Below are 19,727 nucleotides of genomic sequence, written 5' to 3'. Positions count from 1 at the left end.
TGGTATCCTGTCTTGGAGTGGTGACCCCTCCAGGATTGTGTCCAATAGCAAAGGAGACTGCTAAGGCAGCACCAACGTTCTGCACAGAGTAAGGTCCTAATGGATGGATGGATAGATGGAAGAGCTGGGTACCTGGCAGAACCAGCAGGAACGGTCAAACTGTCTCCAACTGCTGTTGCTGCTGTCACCATCAGTAAGGAGATATCAGGAGCTATACTCATCTATCAGGAGTTATCAGGAGCTGTTACCAACCATCAGGAGATGTTACCAACCATCAGGAGCTATCAGGAGATGTTACCAACCGTCAGGAGCTATCAGGAGATGTTACCAACCATCACGAGCTATCAGGAGCTGTTACCAACCGTTAGGAGCTATCGAGAGCTGTCATCAACCGTCAGGAGCTATCAGGAGCTGTCATCAACTGCCAGGAGCTATCAAGAGATGTTACCAACCGTCAGGAGCTGTCGATAGCTATCATCAACCGTCAGGAGCTGTCACGAGTTGTCATCAACCATCAGGAGCTGTCGATACCTGTCATCAACCGTCAGGAGCTATCAGGGGTTGTCACCAACCGTCAGGAGCTGTCGATAGCCGTTACCAACTGAAAGAAGCTATCAGGAGCTGTCATCAACCGTCAGGAGCTATCTGGAGCTGTTATCAACTATCAGGAGCTGTTAGCAACCGTCAGTAGCTGTAACCAACTGTCAGGAGCAAGCAGGAGCCTTCACCAACCGACAGGAGCTATTAGGAGGTGTCACCAACATTCAGGAGCTATCAGGAGCTGTCATCAACTGTCAGGAGCTATCTGGAGCTGTTACCAACTATCAGGAGCTGTTATCAACCGTCAGGAGCTGTTACCAACCATCAGGAGCTAGCAGGACCTGTCACCAACCGACGGAAGTTATCAGGAGCTGTCACCAACCATCAGGAGCTATCAGGAGCTGTCATCAACCGTCAGGAGCTATCTGGAGGTATTACCAACTATCAGGAGCTGTTATCAACCATCAGGATCTGTTAACAACTGTCAGGAGCTATCAGGTGCTGTCACCAACAGTCAGGAGCTATCAGGAGCTGTCACCAACTGTCAGGAGCTGTCAACAACTGGCAGGAGCTGTTACCAACTGTCAGGAGCTATCAGGAGCTGTTACTAACTGTCAGGAGCTGTCATCAACAGTCAGGAGTTCTCAAGAGCTGTTACCAACCGTCAAGGGCTATCAGGAGCTGTCACCATCAGGAAGGTGGTCCTCCCGTCCTTTTGATAGGTGACTAGTATGGGCAGAGCCTCAAGCAGACTTCAGCCAAATCCAGCTTGCCTATTGGTACATCGCTGCACCTGACCTCCAACCCTCAATTCTCACGATCATTCTCTCCTCACCATCGAGCGAGATGCAACTCCCAATTAATACAGGCCTGACTTACGACGCCATGTTCGGGGCACTGGACGAATGCCAGAAAGCAGCCATTTGCTGGAACAACCGAGCAAAAACGTGAAGCGCTCACAAAACGTCATTGGGCAACCATCGCCTCCCCATTCAGCCCGACACGAACAAGAGCCAGCCAGCGTCCATAGAGCTGCTGAACAGGGCATAAAACGTCAATGGAAAAAGGTGGATGTCAGACGTCGATGAAAGAAAGGCGGGTGTCGAACGTCAATGGACAAAGATGGTTATGAGGTAAATGATCCAAGACCACAGCTATGTTTGACCATCAAAATGAATTGTTCAGGAAAAGCCCGCGTTGAGTTTAATGACTCAAATGTCCTGTTAGTCCAATGTGAAAATGATAACGAAAATAAAATGTGTAAACATATCATGTATTTCCAACACATTGTGTCTTGATGGAAAGGGAATAGAATGAGTCTCCGTTGGGCTAACGGATATATCTATATCATGCACGAATGGTGAATATCGCTCATGCAGAAATGAAAACTGATCTGAAATCATACGTCAGGAACATGTCATAAAGAGAAAAAGGTTGTCCCATGAGAAAGAAAGAAAGATGTGCAAGAAAGGGAACCTATTCTCTACCCTTCTCCAAAGCATCAAAGAGCTAGAATCCCACAAGACAAGGGGATGGGTCTATTTTGGGCATGCATTTATGGAAATAACTGTTTGAGGACCTGGATGTTATGTACATTCCTTGGATCCAATTCTGAAATCCATAATAATATTATCTCAATGATCTGCATCAGTGTATTTTGCATTCTTTGTGAACTCTTTTATATATCCTCTCTCAAAAAAATATAATAAAAAAGCAACACAAACAAGAAGAAAATTTATTTTTAAACAACAAGGGCACTCTTTGACATCGCGATGTCCCCAGATATGCCTCCATCCACATAATTACATCATTATACATACTTGTACCAAGTTTGATTTTAGGCCCTGAACCCAGATTCAAAATTTTGAATAATTCTGGCTGCTGCCCATGCATCCAACAAGGTTGAAATTTAAAACATATATTCTCCATGATGACTCCATCATAATTGCGACGTTTCACGTGAATTGATGAAGCGGATCGAGAGAAAGAATTTTTAAAAGATTTTTTTGTTCAAACCAATGTGGCTGCCAGACCATGTGACCTTCTACTTATTCTTGAACACTCCGGTATCCCGAAGGCTTTTGGAACATGTGGGTGAAGTTTTCCCTCAATCTGTGAAACCTTCCAAGAGAAGATGATTTTTAAGGATTTGAGGGTAAATCCAATATGGCTGCCAAACCATGTAACCTATGATGTCATCGTTAGAGAATGTTTTGTTCCTCATGGAGAGGCAATCATACATGTAACGTTTTGTCTCGATCTGTTCAGCCATTTCAGAGAAGACGATTTTTGAAGGTTTGTATGTTAAATATAATATGGCTGCCAAACCAAATGACAGATAATGTCACAACTTTTTTTCCCCTCAATACAATTTAGCCCTAGATAACCATCAAAGTTCATACTGATCAGATAAAGTGTTCGACCTATGCAATTATGATGTCACAGCGAAACCACCTATGACATCAAAAAAATCACACTTATTTCTTATGGGGAGTACTTCACATGTGCCAAGTTTCAATTTTTTTCCATGAAGCGGTTTCAGAGATACAGAGCTCCAAAGTTTTCCTTTTATACAACATGGCTGCCACACCACGTAACCTATGATGTCATAGTTATCAGACAATCATTCTACATGAATAGTGATCAGTAAATCATTGTCCATGAGTAGTTATCAGACAATCATTCTACATGAGTACATGAGTAATGAAAATTTCGTGTCAATCAGATAAGCCGTTACAGAGAAAACGAAGAAAACTAGAAGGCCACTCAGTAGCGCGCATCCCTCCGCCACGTAATGTCTGATCCATGAGAACATATCAGGCCCAATACATGTTTGAAATATCATGCTATACACCGGCGACTTCGTCAGTGGAGGCATAAAAATGTAAAAACAGAAAGGAATGAAATCTCAAGAAACGACCAAACAAGGTAGGAATGACAGCTCAATACGATACTACAATCCTCTTATGGTTTACCATCACATCTCGCGACGTTCCATCAAAATCCAACAACAAAAGTAAAACGTCAAAAGATGTCGTGATGGTAATCCATAAGAGGATTGGGGTTTGAACACAAGAAAAACATATTTTATAACGTAATTATTGTTACCTCCGTGCTCTACCACCAAAGGTGGATGGAGGTTATGTTTTCACCCTTGTCTGTCTGTCTGTCTGTCTGTGAGCAGGATATCTCAAAAAGTTGGCGACAAATTCATACGAAATTTGGTGGACAGATTTGCATGCGTTACAAGGATGAAATGATTCGATTTTGGTGAATATCCGGGTCCAGACACCAGAATTCTTTAATCGATTCTTCACCATTGAGCGATAGTCATAAAATGATACATAGCACGATATCTCAAAACTTGATTGACAGATTTGGACGAAACTTGGTGGACAGGTTGAGTGTGTGACAAAGACGAATCAATTCGATTTTGATTAAGATCTAGATGCAGGTATGAGAATTTTTAGAATTTGCAAGTGAATCTTCACCATTGAGAGATAGGCCCAAAAACGATATAACGCATGCTATTTCAAAAAGTTGTGGACGAGTTCTGACAAAACGATGTGGATGAGTTGGTTCGGTGACAAGAACAAGTCGATTCGATTTTGGTTCAGGTCTGGATCCAGATCCGTCCTATCGATGGGATACACAACGTAAACTGTTCAGCAGCTTTAAAACCAAGCATATTTATGATTCAGCAGACACAAATATTTTAGTTCCAAGGAAATCGATTATTAGCTTTCAAACCATGGAAATCGATTAGTCGCTTTGCAATGATTTAATTTCTATTATTATTATTATTATTATTATTATTATTATTATTATTTTATGATAGCAGGATCCACGGCATTAAAGCTGAACGTCCTGCTCCTTCTTCTCGCGATACACAGACTGACGGACGCGTCTCCTTCCAGTAATGGAAACAACCGTTTCCTCCAGGAGCGAAACAAATATTTCAATACTGTACTCGCTCCCTCTGGCAGGGTTCAGTGGTTAAACCACTTGCACTATTCTCCATGTGAAAAATTGCAAGTCGTCTCCTCTTTTATCACCGGGCAAGGGACGTCATTTTTGTGCTCTTGACCTGACCCTGGGTACCCGAGCACGTTTGCCAAATTTAGTGGAGATTGGCTAAACGGTTTTTGATTCTATAATTATCAGATGTGCAAAAAAATTGCTTTATTTTATACAGTAGGACAAATATAAATGGTGTTTGAATGGTGTTGAGGAGGCGAAGAAGGGCAAGGGTTGTGAAAGGGAATAAGCTTAATTGAACAGACACAACAATAGTTATTGTGGGTGGACACCATTGGTAAATCACTCAAACTAAAAGAAGTTTTTCATTTGGTATTCAATTTCCTCCTTGGATTTTCCAATAATCTAATTTCAAAGAATATCATCTTCCAAAAGGAGAAACTCAAGAAGAATGCCAAATGCAACTTGTGCAGTGTTATCCAAACATTAGAATCCCTCCTGTCAGCGTGTTCCTCACAATGAAGTTTATTTGGTTTTGTTCGACAATTGTTTCTTTGTTTAAAAACAAAAAAACAAATTCGTCAAATTTTACAATTCCGTTAATTTTCTTTTTTTAAGATTTAAAGTTAATTTGTACAAGAAGTGCCCTGCTTTATTATTAGCCCTGTCGGTCCGCTATGTGAAAGAATGGTGGCCATGATGTCATGTGGCATGACATCATGTTACATTTCGCACCTTGCGATTAAAATATCTCACGAGTTAACAACACAACCAGTTGTGTATCTGCCTTGCTTCCAGCCATGGAATCCTCCCACTGGCAACCCTCGACTGCAGCCATCGTGCTTCACTCGAAGTGTGATCTGCTGTGGTTGCAGGACCACCTGATACCCCAACATGAGCGTATCCTTCTAACCACTGACCGGTTCAGTAAGTAAGTATGTGTTTTTCACTGAAGAGAGGGTTATTTAATAATTATTAATATTTGAAAGATATCAATAAATTAATGATTCATTTTGTAAGGAACAGTGAACTCCGTGCTTCCGCCATTTTGTCGCGGAATAATAAGGATCAGTCGGGCTTACTGGAGAGTTAGATTCGTGTAACTAATTGATACATAGCATAGGAATACCCTCGCCAGTTCAACCGCACGATTCAGCCATCTCTGACGTCTTGGCTTCAGCAAGCAATGGTAACCAACAGGTGTCATTGCATGCCAAGTGCCCTCAATTCCTTCTTTAAGGTCAGTTTCTCTTCAGCTTCACAATGGAGTGGCTGGATAAGAAGAAAATACATGTTCTTGAGTGACCTGGTCAACGTCCTGACTTGAACCCAATTGAACATTTAAATGGCGAGACTTGAAGATTGCGGTCCATCGACGATCCCCGTCAAACTTGGTAGAACTAGAGCAATTTTCACGTGAAGAATGAGCAAAGATTTCACCATCTCACTGTACCAAGATGGTGGAGACCCACCCACAAAGACTCATAGCAGTCATTGCTGCAAAAGGTGTTTCCACCGAGTACTGACCTAACGGGGTGAACACTTTTGCAACCAGTGAATTTTGATTTGTGCACGTTTTTGCAGGTATTCCTGACATGTATCCTTCAACTACAACAGTGTTTAGTTTGATCTCTTCACTTGTGAATAAAAAAAGTTAATTTGGAAAAGTTGTTTCTACATCCTGTGATGTCACGTCCATTTCCGGGCTCCACCACTAACGGCTTTTGTTGTGCCATGATTTCCGGTTAATAAACTGTTGTTTAGACGCTCACGTTGTGTCTGAATCTCACGATTTGTGATGCCATCGGTCTCGTAGAGATGTTGCGGTGGCGGCGAGATGATGGGTCTGTGTTCGAGCTCACGCATTACGTTTCATTTTCAAGATGGCAGTTGCTGGAATCGGGATTTTCAGTGAATTCAATCCGAATTCAGATGACTGGGTTGACTTTTGCGAGAGTTTGGACGATATTCTGTTGCCATTGGAATAGATGGCATTGGTGTCGCACCTTTGAAGGCGTGCTATTCTGCTGACTGTACGTGGGTCCCAGACCTACAGTTTGATGAAAGAACTTCTATCGCCCGCAAAACCCTACGGTGAGTCATACGCTGTACTGTTTGAGTTGGTAAAGAGGCACTACAAAACCAAACCAGGGAAAATCATGTCGAGGTATAAGTTTTATACACCTCAAAGAAGTGAGGGTCAATTGTCGAGTGAGTTTGCAGCTGATCTCAGACGTCTGGCCAAACACTGTGGGTTTGACGCAAGATTGGACGAGATGCTGAGAGACGTTTTTATCATTGGAATTAACAGCGATTCCATATGATGTAAACTACTCGCAGAAATGGATCCAGATCTTAAGAAGGTTACCGACGTTGTCACTGAATGTATGCAAGCTGATGAGAGTCTCCGTGTCATCACAACGTCAATACCGGATGTTCACAGAGTTGGAACCTACAAAGAGAAGTGTCGTATTTCTCCACTTCCATCTGCCCCATGAGGCATACCTTTCGAAGAAAGCTGTTGGTATAACGTGGTGGCGTTGCAGTAGTGGACACGGCACATTTCAATGTCGTTACAAATAATTTACATGCCATACCTGTGGGAAGAGGGGGCAATATGCAAGCCCTGCAAGTGGTCCAAAACCTACCTCTTCCACTCTCCTGGTTGATGTCGATGTCGATGTCGACAATGATAACGCAGATTTAACTGATCGCATGCTTCGTAACATTGGGCTGTGCATCCACCTACCTGTTCTCAGCAAATTCCGCTCCAACCCAGGATTGGGAAACACCATTAGTAGCTCCTGCTGCATGGATGTGCTTATCGGAAGGGTCATGTGCTCTTTGCACGAATTTGTTTCCGTGCGTGTCCCAACTTGCTCTCTTCCCTCTGATATAAATAATACATTTTCATGCACCGGCTCGATAAATAAATTGTCTCTCTTGCGTTCTGACTCTGTTTTCACTACCTCCCATGACTGTTTCTCGATGAGCTTGTAATGATGCTGTCCCTGGTGTTCCTATTGTCAGATCAGGCCAGATCAGATCTGTGGATTGCTACAGGTATCATGCTAACCTGTACTAACCTGTTCCATGGTCGGGTTGTCGGTGACTAAACCATCTCCCCCACCAGGTTTTCTGGTGAGGAGGGTGTTTGGATATGGACACCCAGCAGGATTGAAAACAAAACCTGACAAAGGGCGGAGGAGCTCCTTGTAAGCCAACGGCCATCCATATCTAGTGCCCAACTGTGTCTGCGGACGTCCTCCTGTAGTTGGGTTACTTTTTTATTAGGAGGTTGGTGGCAGGATTTGCACTCTGGCCACTGTAAAACCCTTCATTCCGTGAAACATTTTCGAAGTATAACAAAATCTGAAAACCCACTCCGTGGGAGTACCTCCTGTACAGCTTCCCTTCGCAGGGCAGCTCACCGGATGACGGGATTGGGGTTAAGCCTTCTGGACCCCCAATCTTTGATGATAGGAGGGAAACCACGGGGTAACATCCCTGGGTCAGATTGCGGGAGAGTGCGTCGGAGTGGTGCTGAGGTGCCGTCCACCAGACGGTGGTCTCCTTGGGTTAACCTGAGGCGGTCCCTTCGGGTGGGTGCCTGGAATGTCCTCTCCTGAAGAGAGGATGATCACCTGTCTCTGTTATCATCTGAGCTCAAGCGTTTGGACATCGGTATCGCAGCACTCTCTGAGGATTGGAGACCGGATTGTGGCGAGATCATGGTGGGTGGTTACACCTACTATTGGTCTGGTTGCTCTGATGGTGACCATGCCCAAGGAGTTGCTGTAGCTGTGTCCAATAAGCTGACTCCAATGATAATTGAGGGAACACCGGTCAACGAGCGTATTATGAGACTAAGGATTCGTCACTCCTTGGGTGTCATTTCCCTGGTCTCTGTTTATGATCCGACTGAGGCGAGTGATTTCATCATGAAGGATGCATTCGATGCCACACTTGAGTCTGTGGTTGAGCAGTGCCCCAGGCAAGATACACTTCTCGTCTTAGGGGATTTCAATGCATCGACTGGAACTGATAGGGATGGTTATGAGATGAGTGGTGGTCCCCATTGTTCTGGAACTGTACCATGATAGCACTAAGTTCCTTGACTTTGCAAGAAGTCATGGACTTAGGGTGGCTGGTTCATGGTTTCAGTGCCCATACGCTCATCGCAGGACTTGGTATTCCAACGCTGGCGGTGTGGCGAATGAGATTGACCATGTCCTCATTGACGGTCGTTGGAGGATCATCCAGAACTGCAGGGTCTACCGGAGTGCTCAGTTCCTCAAGACTGACCACCGGCTTGTTGTAGCAACTCTTAAGTTGCACCTTAAATCCAGGAGAATGGTACTTTCCCAGCCTGGGCTGAATGTTGGCAAGATCAAGGATGACAGAGCAGCTGAGGAGTTTGCGAACAAGCTGAATGGACACTTGGGGGGGTCTGGGTGCTTTGGGGGGTCCTGAAGAGTTGTGGAGTGCTTTCAAGACCACCGTCCTTGATGTTGCTGGTGGATGTCTTGGAACTCACCGTAGGGCAAAGAAGAATTTTATATCTCAAGGGACACTGGATACCATTGACGAGAGTCACAGGGCCAGGTTGATTGGCAGAGCGGAGCTGTTCAGGGAGCTGAGGCGTAAAACTGTACATGTGCCAAGGGTGGACAAAGAGGCCTATGTGCGATGAATCTGTAAGTGGGTAGAGCATCACCTGTGGTCAAGTGATTCTCGTCCTGCTTTCAGAGGAATTCACGCATTGCGTTTCTCCAAGCCCATCCCTCAGTGTACTGCAGTTAGAGCAGAGGGTGGTGGGCTCTTGACAGAGGAGTCTGAAGTGTATGCCCACTGGGCCGGTTACCTTGAGCGGTTGTACCAGGCTGATCCACCAGCTGTCGAGTTGGACGTCAGGGGTGTTACAAACCCTGTTGCTGACCCTCCAATCAACTGCGGTCTACCTTCGTTTGTGGAAACACAGGCTGCGGTGAACGGGTTGAAATGGGGTAAAACTCCACGGATCTGTGGCATCCATGCTGAACTTCTCAAGGCAGGTGGAAATGCTGTACTCGTGTCGATGCATGCAGTTCTGTGCTCTGCCTGGAATACAGGCATAATCCCAACTGACTGGAAGAGGAGCCATGTTGTCCCTCTCTGGAAAGGGAAGGGTGATCGCCAAGACTGCACAACTACCGAGGGGTGACGCTGCTCTCAGTGCCGGGCAAGATCTTTGCTCGGATAATTCTTGATAAGGTTCGTCACCATCTGCTTGAGCACCAGCGTCCAGAGCAGTCAGGCTTTACACCAACGAGGTCAATGATTGACCATATCCTTGCTCTTCGTGTCCTCACCGAACGCAGTCGAGAGTTTCGGCAGGGGCTGCTTGCAGCCTATGTTGATCTCTGTGAAGCGTTCGATTCAGTGAATTGGGATGTCCTCTGGAAGATTCTTGGTCTTCGTGAGGTGCCACCAAACTGATCGATCTGATGTCTGAACTCTACTCTGGTACTGAGAGTACTGTGAAATGTGGTGATACCATCTCTGACTTATTTCCAGTTGTTACTGGGGTTCGCCAGGGGTGTGTACTGGCCCCACACTTTTCAGCACTTGTATGTACTGAATTCTGGGGAGGATGTCGGAGAGATCAAGCTGCGGTGCATCATTTGGAAAAGTCAATATCTCTGACATTGATTTTGCAGATGATGCAGTCATCTTTGCAGAGACTTTAGATATCCTTTTGGGGGGCCTCGATGTGCGAATGAGGAATCGGAGCCGCTGGGATTATGGATTTCCTGGGTCAAAACTAAGATCCAGGCTTTCTATGACATATTGGATGCTGCTGTCCTATCTGTGCCTTTTTCGGTTGAGGATGTTGAGGTCGTGGAGAGATTCACTTACCTTGGCAGTGATATTCGTGTATCTGCTGGCCGTGAGTCAGAGGTCAATAGCCGTCTGGGTCGGGCCAAGGGAGTCATGAATTCACTGCCTCATGGGGTGTGGCACTGCCGGGACCTGTGCAGGAGGACTTAAGTCTGAGTCTTCAGGTCCTTGGTGCTTCCAGTCTTGCTCTATGGATGTGAGACTTGGACTCTGACCAGGGATCTGAGATGGAGACTTAATTCCTTTGGTACCAAGTCTCTTCAGAGAATCCTTCACTCTCGCTGGTCAGACTTTGTGTCCAACGAGCGGTTGCTGAGAGAAACTCAAATGAGATTTGTTACCTGCATAATCCGTGAGCGTCAGCCGCGGCTGTATGGATATGTGGCTCGTTTTCCTGACACTGATCCTGTTCACCAGATTCTCTCAGTGAGGGAGTCTCCTGAGTGGAGGAGTCCAATGGGCCGATCACGTGCCTGGTGGTTGCAGCAGGTTGATCGGCATCTCAAGGAGATGGGGATGGGCCAGGCATCTGCCTGGGGGATGGCCAGACGGAGGCCCCTGGAGTACCGGCAGAAAGTGGATGCAGCGACACACTGCTCCGGCACATGCTCCCATACCTGACCTGACCTGGTGTTCCCTCTGCATTGGTTTTTTCAGGGGTTTTTCCCATACTGTTTAACATATTCAACTGAAACTTGGTACCTGGTTTTATTTTGATAAGTTACAGAAAAGTTCGAGTTTCATGATATTTTGTCAATTTTTTTTTACAGCTCTACCCTTTTTTGACTTGGAAAATATCACATATTGTACATGGGTCAGTTTTCAGCTGCCCTGACTCCACCCCAATTAAAATTCCATGAAACATGAAACAAAACTTCACCACCTGGCAGAGGCAGTGACAATATGGAAACCTATTTTTCTTGAGGTCAACAGGACAAAAGGTCAAAGTCACATAAATCTTCAATTTGCAACCGATTCACTTGATATCTATGTATATACTGTCGGACCCCGCTATTTGCGAGTTCGCCATTCGCAGACCCCGCATATTCGTGGTTTATAAAATGCCGCCTGCTTTGACATTCGCACCCCTGTGCATCATGTATTCGGGTTTTTCACACAGAAGAATTAAAAAATAAAAAAAACTTTCACAGGCCACACATATATCCAAGTTCTAAAACATATCTTCTTCCATAGAGAAGCTGTACATAGGCAAAAGCATATCATCCAATAGCCATGTGCACATCCTGCTTCTACATTCGTGGTGCTGTGCTTCGAGTTTTTACGTTATTTTCGCGGGCACAAAAACATAATCTTCCACGAGCCGTGTGTGTAACACAGATCTAAAGCATATCTTCCACCAGCCACCCTATAAGCGAGCTGCGTGGCATGTCCCACCATCCACACTATACACCTAGCTCTGCAGAATGTTCCTACATTCTCGCTATAAAGATGCTCCACCATATGTACCAGCTGCTGTGCAAAACATTAGTATCTGCCAACATCCCCCCACAAGAAATGGGCAGACTACTCACCCTCTTGCAGTTACCCACAATTTCCACATGACTACCTCCGTGCAGCATGTCATGGGTCTCAATCATTCTTGTGGGAGGCAAGTCCCACATGGCAAAGGGACAAGTCCCATGTGGCAGAGGCATGTCCCACGTGGCAAAGAGGAAAGTCCCACGTAGCAAAGAGGAAAGTCCCACATGGCAAAGAGGAATGTCCCACGGGGCAAAGGGGAAAGTCCCACGTGGCAAAGAGGAAAGTCCCACATGGCAAAGAGGCGTCCCATGTGGCAAAGAGGAAAGTCCCACGTGGCAAAGAGTAAAGTCTCACAGGGCAAAGAGGAATGTCCCACGGGGCAAGGAGGAAAGTCCCACGTGGAAAAGAGGAAAGTCCCACGTGGCAAAGAGGAAAGTCCCACGTGGCAAAGAGGAAAGTCCCACGTGGCAAAGAGGAAATTCCCATGTGGCAAAAAGGTGTTACGGTTGTGGGGGTAGATGGAGGAATTTGATTGCGAATATAGCATTGTGTAGAGTTGCTTGGTCCGTGGACGTGTAGGAGGCATCTCGATGTAACTAAGTCGGGAGCCTGAGGGCTTAAGTGTTACATGTCACCATATGAGGGGGTGCTGTCCTGTTAATTAGCTAGGGTTTAAGAATATGCTTCCCCAGAATGTAATCATCCCTCTGTGATTTTTCCCTTTGTTTTTATATTTCAAGATCGGCAATAAAGGTGGGGAACACGTCCATAAAACCACTCCAAGCGGGCAGAAAGCCCCGCCTTCAAAGGGTACAACAGGTGAAGTCACACCCCTGAGGCTGATAATTGATGGGCGTGACGTCAGAAGCAAACCGAGAAGGCAGTAGCCCCACCTTTCCAGGTTTCGTGTGAGCAGACCACGCCCCAGAGGCGGAGGATTGTTAGGCATGATGCCTGAAGAGGAAGAGAGTGTGGGGGAGCATCATGCTGAATAGGACTAGAGATTGGCAGAGCGCTCGCACGAGGTCAGTGTGAGGAACGCACGAGGCAGAGTTGATTTAGAAAGAGAGTCAGAGGCGGGAGTTCAGGGCTTGAGCATATTTGGAGAGCCATGATCAGAGAAGAGGCACGTTGCAGATTTGGAGAGGCGAAAATTGAGAGTAAGCGCACGTGATGAGGAGGCCAGCACTATCGTTGCATTCATGTTGTGGCAATTTGGCCCTGCAATGTAAAACCCTCTTCTGCACATGCTGACTACCTCAGAATGTGAATTTGACACAAAAAAATGTAACAAGAAACATTGTATCTTCTATATATTAATACTGAAGGACCAATTTTGTGCTCCTCCTCGCGGTCGCGTCACGTTTTTCTCAGTACTGTGACCTGAGAAGTTTTGACACGGTGTACATCAAAGTAAACATGTGCACAAATCAGGGGACTTCTTCACAAGGAGTAGTGTACACCAAAAATGTCGTGTACAAGGACGTTTTGTAGGCCTCATTAGGTAAGGCCATGGAGTACATCGACTGGGATCCGGCTCTTACAAAAGCCGCCACTGGTTGTCATATTGGGCTCATGGAACGGAATCCGTCTGTGACGGGGTTCCGGCTAGTATATATGATTGTTGATGGTTGACTGCACTCATTGTGTGATTTTTTACAGGTCGTGCTTTACACGTTGTCTAGTCTGAGTCGTCACGCTATGAGTCGTGAGCAGAGAGCCAATCTGAAGTTTCTTGCCAAGCTTGGTAAAACACCTTCAGAATCCTTCACAATGCTGCAGTAAGTCTACGGGGAAGAAACGATATCACGTACATGAGCATTTGAATGGCACAAGAGGTTCAAAGAGGGACGGGAGGAGGTTGAAGATGATCCATGGTCTGGAAGACCTTTAACGAGCAGACCAGCGGACAACATCGAGTGTGTGAAGCAGATGGTGCACTCAGATCATCGACTCATGGTGCGGATGATTGCTGAGGAACATTCCATCAACAAGGACACTGTCTGGAACATCATCCCTGAAAATCTCAAAATGCGCAAGGTGTGTGCAAAGATGGTCCCCAAGCAGTTGTCCGAGGATCAGAAACAGCAAAGAGTCACTGTCTGTCAAGACATTATCGAGCACCTCGAGGACGATTCAGACCTGCTCGGGAGAGTCATTACTGGTGATGAATCGTGGATATTCGAATATGATCCCAAGACCAAACGGCAGAGTCGTCAGTGGAAAAGTCCGGCATCACCAAGACCAAAGAATGCAAGGATGTCGAAGTTGAAGGTCAAGGTGATGCTCATCGCGTTTTTTAACGTCAAGGGCATCGTCCACTTCGAGTGTCTACCACTGGGTCAAACAGTGAATCAATATGTGCACAAGGAGATCCTCCGGCGCCTCCTGAGATCAGTCCATGACAAGAGGAGGGATCTGTGGGAAAACAACGCCTGGGTGCTCCACCATGACAATGCCCCTGCTTACAGTGCTCTGAACTGAACATCCGACAGTTTCTGGTATAGAAGAACGTGCCAACTCTGGAGCAACCCCTGTATTCGCCAGACTTGGCCCCTTGTGATTTTTTCCTATTCCCCAAGCTCAAGGGGGTGATCATGGGGACCCGATTTCCTGATGTGGAGGCCATAAAAAGGGCCGTGACGATGGAGCTCCGTCCAGTATTCCAGAAGAAGCCTTCCAGGGGTGCATCGAAGCATGGAAGAAGAGGTTGGACAAGTGTGTGAGACTGGAGGGAAACTATTTTAAGGGGACAAGCTGTGATTTCAATATATTTTTTGGAATAAAATTTCTGTGAAGTCAGTCCCGTTACTTTTTCGACGGACCTCATATATATATATATATATATATATATATATATATATATATATATATATATATATATATATATATATATATATATATATATATATGTATATCTATATATATATATATATATATATATATATATATATATATATATATATATATATATATATATATATATATATAGACGGGCCATTCTGTACCACAGTTTCTCGTGGATCATCATTCAGTATGGAGTTGTTTCTCTTTAAGCAAAATGGCAAAAAACTCCAACAAAAAAATTCGTTGTCCGATCATTTCATTGCATTGCATCAGAGCATGCTTATACATTGTTGTCCCGTGGTATATGTTATACAGAGATATTATGTACCCTGAGGCTGCTGGTTGCATCATTTTTCTGGGGGCATGGCTGTGCCACTGATGCTGCACCCTCTATTACCAGTACACTGGTACTCATTTCACCAACGTCAGTGTTAATTAAACAGCTGACAGGGGTTCAAACTCAAGACCCTAAGATCTTAAGCCAGCCGCCTGAACCATTAAGCCAACACCAGGCCTATATATTATACATAGATATCCCTTCATACAATGCATCCCACTGTATTGAAATGCCTGCGAAGCGAAAGCCCTTCGGAAAGCTGCCACGCTATGTAAATTCAGCCGTTGTGCTGTATCATATTGCTGTTTACAATAAGGCAGTTTAAGAAGTTGCTCAATTTATGTAATGGCATGCTATAGTCGTACATTATACATTGCAGTTAGTTATTTGTTACACATGTAGTGAATGACATCGCATTAGAATGAGTGTCTTGTGAATGTCTGATATTCGGCATTTTCTGAGCTCATGTGCCACACAATGAAACCTGTTAATGGGCAATGGAGTCAGAGAGATGTTCCTTGCCACTCCTGCTATGGGGCAATGAATGTAATGGTGTGCAATGTTGGGCCAAATCCCACTCTTCCCTCCAGGGCTTCAAGTTGGCAGCGCCGCCTCCATCCACACCAGTAATCGGTCGTGTTCTTATTTACTTGCAGGTTGCCATATTTCCTTCCATCTTCTCTGTCTTCCTCTGGTTTGTTCATTCCCTTGTTGCATGCACATGTTGTCTCATGCATTGTTCCACCGTCAGTGCATTGCCTTCTACCCTCAATCGCATCACTCTTCCATGAGCCGAGATTTTTTTTGTCGAGGAAACATCTCGGCAGATGTCTATTTTATACGATGGCTCGGTCTTCAAAGCTTAACTTAACCTTCCATCACCATTTCTGGATCACGTGGACGGTGGAAGTAGTGGAATGATCATTGGGAGATGATCATGTGGAAGTCGAGGAAAGTTTCATCTTCCTGGGTTCTAAGACTGAAGCGAGTGGAGAATGTGGAGGAGAAATTAATAGATGGTTAGTGTTTGGGAGAACAGCAATGTCAGGATTGACAAAGATCTGGCAAAACAAACATGTGACAAAACAAACCAAGAGGAGTCTGGTGAATGTTCTGCTATATCCAATACCAATGTATAGATGTGATTCATGGACAGTAAGGAAGAAGATCGAGAGTTTTGAAATGTGGTCATGGAGACGATTGTTTAAAATTCCATGGACTGAAAGAAGAACAAACAAATGAGTGGTTGATGAAATTACCCCACCATGTATAGTAGTGGCACTGATGCTAAAAACAGAAACTGTCATACTTTGAACACATCACGGGTGCAGAAAATGAAAGTCTGCAGAAATCAAGCATGCTGGGTATGTTTGAGGGAATAAGAGGAAGAAGCAAACCTTGTATGCGCTGGATGGACGGGGTAAAAGCAGCAACCGAGCTGTCTCTGCCAGAGGATCTTGAGGCAGTGCAGGATAGGGATGTTTGGAGAAATCTGATCATGATTGTCACCAGAAGCCGGCCATGACTTGACGGAACGACATGACAAGATGAGCCATCGGGGAAGCAGTGTGTGTGGTAGTTAACAAAACAACGCCGTGAACCCCGATAACTTTCTTGAAGAATCCATGAGGAGTTGAAACATCCGATTTGAGACTTCATATTCCATCGAAGTAGGTTTTTTTTTTAAATCACGTTTTGTTATCAACTTCCAGTTGTATAGTTGAGGAGTTGGGAATATTGAGTAGCGCACCATCTACTGAATCTCGAGCGACAATCTCAATGAACGGACGACTGTGTTAATGAACCACTCGCTCGCGGAGAGTCTCAGCATAAGGTCGTGAGAGATGGAAGCAAATAATGATGTGGATTATAAATGTGGAGACATCGCCTTGTGTGAGGTTATTTGTATACAATGTATGCGAGATGTCGACCAGAAATGGATGATGGGATGACCTCTTTGACAATTTAGTGGTGATCGAGTTGACGAGCCACTTAATTCGTACTACCGTTAAATGACGGACAAAGTGACCGTTTCACAGTGGAGTGAGAATATAAAATTAGAGGAATGCTTCCATTATAGTGAATTATAGATACCTAACATAATGAAAAATATCATTAACAAGAGCGAGATTTGCTTTGCAATACATTTCCCCTTCCGATGTAATACCTTCAAAGTTCAAAAAGGGCATAACTCATTGGAAAATGGACGAAACGCCCTGAAACTCGAACTTGTTCTGTAACTTATCAGAATAAAACCGTGTACAAAGTTTCAGTTGATTATGTTAATGGGAATGGGAAAAAGGTCTGAAAAACCACAGATGGGATGGACGCACGGACGGAGAGCAAACCAACAGTCTCCTCCGTTGAAACCAGTAAGGGACTAATAAAATGCCGTGCCATGGGCTATTGTGAGTATCTCTTCCCTTGAACTTATTGAACTCTCCTTGTACCATTCTGAAATGGGGAGTTAACTTATTGTTACCTCCTCCACCGAAGGTGAAGGAGGTGATGTTTTCACCCCTTTACGTCTGTTTGTGACTTGAAAAATGGAGATTTTTTCAAGAATATTGATCAGTCACGATGTTTCAAGTTAAATATATTTCAAGTATAGTGATATTTCAGGTCACCGAATTCAACTAGCCAATTATTTTTGAGGTCAACATGGACCAAAAGGTCAGCATAGGCCAAATGTCAACAACTTCGGTGAGATTTCTAAATTCCTCAATTTTCATCCGATTGACTTGAAATTTGAAGAGGATTTATATTTCAGGTCACGGAATTCAACTAGTGAATTATTTCTGAGGTCAGCATAAGCCAAAAGGTCAACATAGGCCCAAGGTGAACGAATAAGGTGGTATTTCTTAAGTCCTCAATTTTCATCCGATTGACTTGAAAGTTGAAGATTATTTATATTTCAGGTCAATGAATTCAACCACTAATTATTTTGTAGGTCAACATGGACCAAAAGGTCAACATAGACCAAAAGTTCAACAACTTAGGTGGGGTTTCTAAAATCCTCAATTTTTATCCGATTGACTTGAAATATGAAGAGGATATATATTTTGGGTCACTGAATTCAATCACCAATTATTTTGTAGGTCTACATCGGCCAAAAGGTCAACATAGGCCGAATTTCTCAAATTGTCAATTTTCAACCGATTCACTTGAAATTTGAAGAGGAGTTGCATATTTGGTCACTGAATTCAACCACCAATTAATTTTGAGGTCAAGTTTGTTTGATGGATTTTTCAAGTATCTTGGTCGGTCGATTTTGTTATTTTGTCTGTTTGTCACCTACTTGTCATAATTTTCAACCGATGTTCACAAAACTTTACCACACGGTAGAGCTTATCATGAGGAAGAAGCGTCTTGTTTGTGATACCAAAAGGTCAAAAGGTCAACAGAGGCCAGAGGTCAACAACTTAGGTGAGGTTTCTAAAATCCTCAATTTTCATCCGATTGACTTGAAATTTGAAGAGGATTTGCAAATCAGGTCACTGAATTCAACCACCAATTATTTTGGAGGTCCACATAGGCCAAAAGGTCAACATAGGCCGAATTTCTAAAATCCTCAATTTTCATCTGATTCACTTGAAATTTGAAGACGAGTTGCATATTTGGTCATTGAATTCAACCACCAATTAATTTTGAGGTCAAATTTGTTTTGTGGATTTTGCAAGTATTGTGCTCTACACGACATCTTTCTTGTTCGTTTGTTTTTGTACAGTATATCTTAAAAAGTTGTGGACGGATCCGGATGAAATTTTGTGGGCAGGTTGAGTTTGTGACAAGAACGAACTGATTAGATTTTGTTGAAGATCTGGATCCAGATGTGACGACTAGAATTTTAAAAGTGATTCTTCACCATTGAGAGATTCTCGTTAATCAGGCATTATGGGGCAGAGGTATGTTCTCTACCAAGTGCCCTTCTAGTGTTAGGATGCCATCATTTTATGAGATAAACAATTATCCCACCGGAACTTTCTTCTTGCGTACAAATACTGTACTTGGTTAAGGTGGTTGATTTGAGATCTTCGGGTCTTGAGTTCGAGCCGCTGTCGTGCCGTTAATTAACACCAGGTAGGTTCACTCAGCCCAGTCGTCCTTCTGAGATCGGCAAAATGAGCATCAGCTTCCTGGAAACAGGGGGGCACTGCATGAGCAGCGCAGCTGCATTCCCAGCAATGATGCAACCAAGAGCCACAGGCTGCATATGAAATGATAATGATGGCTGTTCTAGAAAAGAGAGATCTTCGTACATTTTAAGCATTGGAGGAGGATTTTTGTGAATTTTGTTGTTGTCCATTTGATCGACTTGTCCATGTTATTTGACTCGTTATCAATATGGTCCGAACTGCGAGAAACGTGCCTCCAGCGCTTGATGAGCTCACATTTTTCAGGGACTTTTTAATTGACATGTAAACCATGTACTGTTGAGACCGAGAACCAGCACGGGGTTGTAGTAAGTTGGTCGTCTGGAATACACTTCCATTTCTCTCGTCATTGACAGTGACGTGACATTCTTTGCACACCACCACCATCATGCAGGATAATGCATGGTGTTTTCATTTTTGTTGTTTCATTTGAATAATTCCGTCGGGTTGTCTGATTCACATCGAAAGGAGGGAAGTTGTGAATTACAAGATGTTGCACCGATCTATCC

This window comes from Eptatretus burgeri, chromosome 11, assembly GCF_056783735.1.
Source record: "Eptatretus burgeri isolate ZD-2024b chromosome 11, Ebu_testis_v1, whole genome shotgun sequence".
Taxonomy (NCBI): domain Eukaryota; kingdom Metazoa; phylum Chordata; class Myxini; order Myxiniformes; family Myxinidae; genus Eptatretus; species Eptatretus burgeri.
The sequence above is the reverse complement of the archived record's forward strand: the minus strand, read 5'-3'. Positions refer to the sequence as shown.